This window comes from Octopus bimaculoides, chromosome 24, assembly GCF_001194135.2.
Source record: "Octopus bimaculoides isolate UCB-OBI-ISO-001 chromosome 24, ASM119413v2, whole genome shotgun sequence".
Taxonomy (NCBI): Eukaryota; Metazoa; Mollusca; class Cephalopoda; order Octopoda; family Octopodidae; genus Octopus; species Octopus bimaculoides.
In genome coordinates this window covers 7653170-7656765 of record NC_069004.1, presented here as the reverse complement: position 1 = coordinate 7656765, position 3596 = coordinate 7653170, and the positions used below count along the sequence as shown (strand labels likewise).

Here is a 3596-nt window from a genome sequence, read left to right as displayed (position 1 = left end):
TATATATATATATATATATGTACATGCATACATTCATAAAATGAACCCGTATCGGCGTCATGTAAAGTGCAACCGTCCCGGCGCCAAGTTAAAAGCACTCATGTCGGCGTCTCGTAAGAGAGCTTGACGTAAAAAGTGCCCAGTCCACTCTATAGAGTGGTTGGCGTTAAGAAGACCATCTTGCCATACAAACCATACCAAAAAGACGACTTGAACCTAGTGTAGCCCTCCGGCTTGTCAATCTCAGTCAAATCTTCCAGCCAATGCCAGCATGGAAAACGGACATTTGACGATGATGGTGATAATGATGATGTACATATATAACATATATAACAGTGATTCAATTAGGGACAGTGGTTTCTAGCACAATGACCCTAATTGCTGGAAAGCGATCTCAACTGTCGAATTCGTCAGTGACTCCTCATTTTTGAGTTCTCTGGTTGAGGCCGGCTCACTTCATTTTGCCTGTACACTGACTCAAATCAAGGTCTATCTCCCATCACTTGTATCTTAATATATGCTCTATTTCGACCGAATCTAATGTACTTCAAACATCCAGCTTCATTTATCCTCATGAAAAGCTTTTCAATAAATATTGTTATCTTTACTGAATGCGTTTCAACCTTGCATTCTCCTCCAATTTCTTTTAAAGGGATACTCAATTAACTTTGTTGTTGGTCTCTAAATGAAGTGTTTGTGAGTCTGTCTTTATTTCTCCTAATCGGCACTTTCTTTTAAATAGATACTCAATTAGCATTGCTAATCTTATGTTAGACAGAATTTACATGCTGTTAATTACATTTGTACTAAAAATGAACGACTGATGTTTGTAAAATTGAAGTTCAAATTCTCTGAACATGCAATTCGAAGCACAGCGTTGGTTAATACAGATATTTCGAGTTAAATGCATCATAGTCAATAACGATGTTATAGAGATTCCTATGATTTGATTTCAAATGTACGGGTATCTATGATGTCACTACAATTCAGAGCTATTTAATTACATAAAACAAACTGGTTCATCAAGTAGTACTGACCATCTAGCAAACAGGAACTTAATCTAGTTTAGCTCCTCTTCCATCACAGGAAGTGTCAATGAGAGAATGAGAATGGTTCACGTTTAACATCGACATTATTACAAGCGGATACATTTAGAATTAGTCGAAATAATTTGCATTGGAGAAGAAGAAGAAGAAGAAGAAGAAGAAGAAGAAGAAGAAGAAGAAGAAGAAGAAGAAGAAGAAGAAGAAGAAGAAGAAGAAGAAGAAGACGACGACGACGACAAAGACGAGGAGGGGGAGGAGGAAGAGGAGGAATAAGAATTTGACCATCCATGAAATAGACTGTCCGAAACCTCATGTTTCTAGTTAACATCTCCCCATTAAGAATTGTTTTTATTTACTATTTGCGATATATAGCATTACTAGTTTTCTAGAAATATATCTCATTTTTTCTGTCTGTCTGTCTGTTTCTCTATCTCTCTCGAGCCCTCTCCTACTCTCTCTCTCTCTCTCTTTCTCTCTGTTACTATACATTCAGATAGACAGACAGAGAGAGGGACAGAAAAGTTGACTGACAGACAAATAAATAAATAGATATATAGAAAGAAAGAAACATACATATATGTATATATACTTATATGTATATATACATATATGTATATATACATATGCATTTGTACATGGTAACTCCAAACGTTTCCACCAAACAACCATTAACCAGTGGTGGAGTGAATTCCATTTCAAGTTACTTAGCAAGTATTCAGATGCCTAGCGCTATGTTAAGCGTATTGTGTGACTTTTGTTTAAGGTTGTAATGTGGAATGACTGAGATCAATATACGATGCTTCCAAACAATCTGCTGATCATCATCAGATTGCTAAATTGAGAGGAGAAGGTAACTGATGATCAGATGAGCTTGAGCTACTCGCCTGCTACTTTAATATCGGTTTAAAATTTGGGCATAATGCTAGTAATTTCGGCATCCATTCCCCTTGATCGACGAAATTATAACCGAGAACGTAAAGACGGACAAAATGCCGCTAAGCGTTATGTTCAGCGTGCCAACGATTCTGCCCGCTCACCACCTACTGCTTTTTTTAATACGATCAACGATCGTTTTTGTTTTTTTTTTTCTCGATTATTTGCTTGAAAAATATCGCTTTCTTTGTTAGACACAAGGCCACATCTCCGAAAGGAAGGAAAAAACAAGAGTACATTCAGCGACCTATAAAATATGAAAGAAAAAATTACATCGGTAAGTACTCAACATAAAATGTAAATAAGGATAAATAAATACCGCACAGCAATTAATTTGATGATGTTACCGACGCTGCAAATCTGTCCATTAGCTTTATTTACATACATAAAAATAAAACATCCATAATAAATACTGTCCGATGATAAAATAATGTCAAGTGGTAGCCATTTTGTGGTTTGAATCGCTGGCCACGTGAATTAACAATGAATCCGATTTAGATATCTCTATCTCTACTGTGTGATCATTTAACAGTGACATTTATAAATATACTTTGCGTGTTGGCCTCAAGAGACTAATAAAATTTCCCTCTGTCATTTCCTGTCATATTTAACTGTTAGATAAACACACATACCTAGACACAATCACACAAGAACCGTTATAAACACACACTCACACACACACACACACACATGTGTGTGTGTTTGTGTGTTTGGGTGTATATATATATATATATATATATATATATATATATATATATATATATATATATATACATATATATATACATATATACACGAGGGAAATTGAAATAAAAATGAAATAAAATCCTTACTAATATATGTATACATATAGAAAGACAGACAGGCGGACAGATGGACTGGATGGATGGAAGATTGGATGGATGGGTGGGTGGATTGAGAAAATCATAAAATATACAATTTTATATTAATCATTTGATTCTGTAACTTCAAATTCCACCTAGGAAATATTCATTGCGCAGCCTTATCAAACAAGATCTCTGAAACCTACGGGTCTAATTTAACACCAGTCAGCTTTTTCAGGCTTGAGAATTATATATTATTTTCAGTTTACTTCTAGAAGTAAAGACCCTCAACTATGAAACAACATCGTAAAAATAATGTATCTATTATACTGTTGTACCATAGTTTTGGTAAAGCTTTAATAAATCTTAATATGTTGTAATTTAACCATATCTCTATGTCAGAGAAAGGTTCATGTAAAATGATTTCAACGCCCACAATATTTACTTTTAAAAGATAGGAAACAAATACAAGGGGAAAGAATGATAGGCACAGGGGAAAATATGAATACGGAAAAGAGACAAGGGCGGTCGCGAAATCCTCATCAGTTATGGGCCAGAAGATCAAACGCAATTTCGCGCCTTCAATGATAATATTCAACACCTTCTAGTGTCGCCGGGAGTAAGGAACCACCGGAAATTGGCGAGACAATGAACAAAGGACCAAACATGAGAGCAAGAGAACAAATGAAACAAGGGCTAGACAAATATGCGATACAGAAAGTGAACATATACAAACCAGAAATATATGTATATATATATATGTATATATATATATATATATATATATATATAT

The 3596-nt window shown here is 34.9% G+C and overlaps 1 protein-coding gene across 2 annotated transcripts in view; it reads left to right on the top strand.

Annotated features, from left to right (window-relative positions):
* Positions 1–3596, top strand: part of LOC106882041 (somatostatin receptor type 2) — a 153254-nt gene that overhangs the window by 130846 nt on the left and 18812 nt on the right. Inside the window, exon 2 of one of the 2 annotated variants that reach the window (XM_052976251.1) lies at positions 2174–2256. The exons of the other annotated variant lie outside the window; for it this stretch is intronic. The gene's annotated coding sequence lies outside the window, so the exon portion shown is untranslated. The remainder of the gene's footprint in view (positions 1–2173; positions 2257–3596) is intronic. 2 annotated transcript variants of the gene reach the window in all.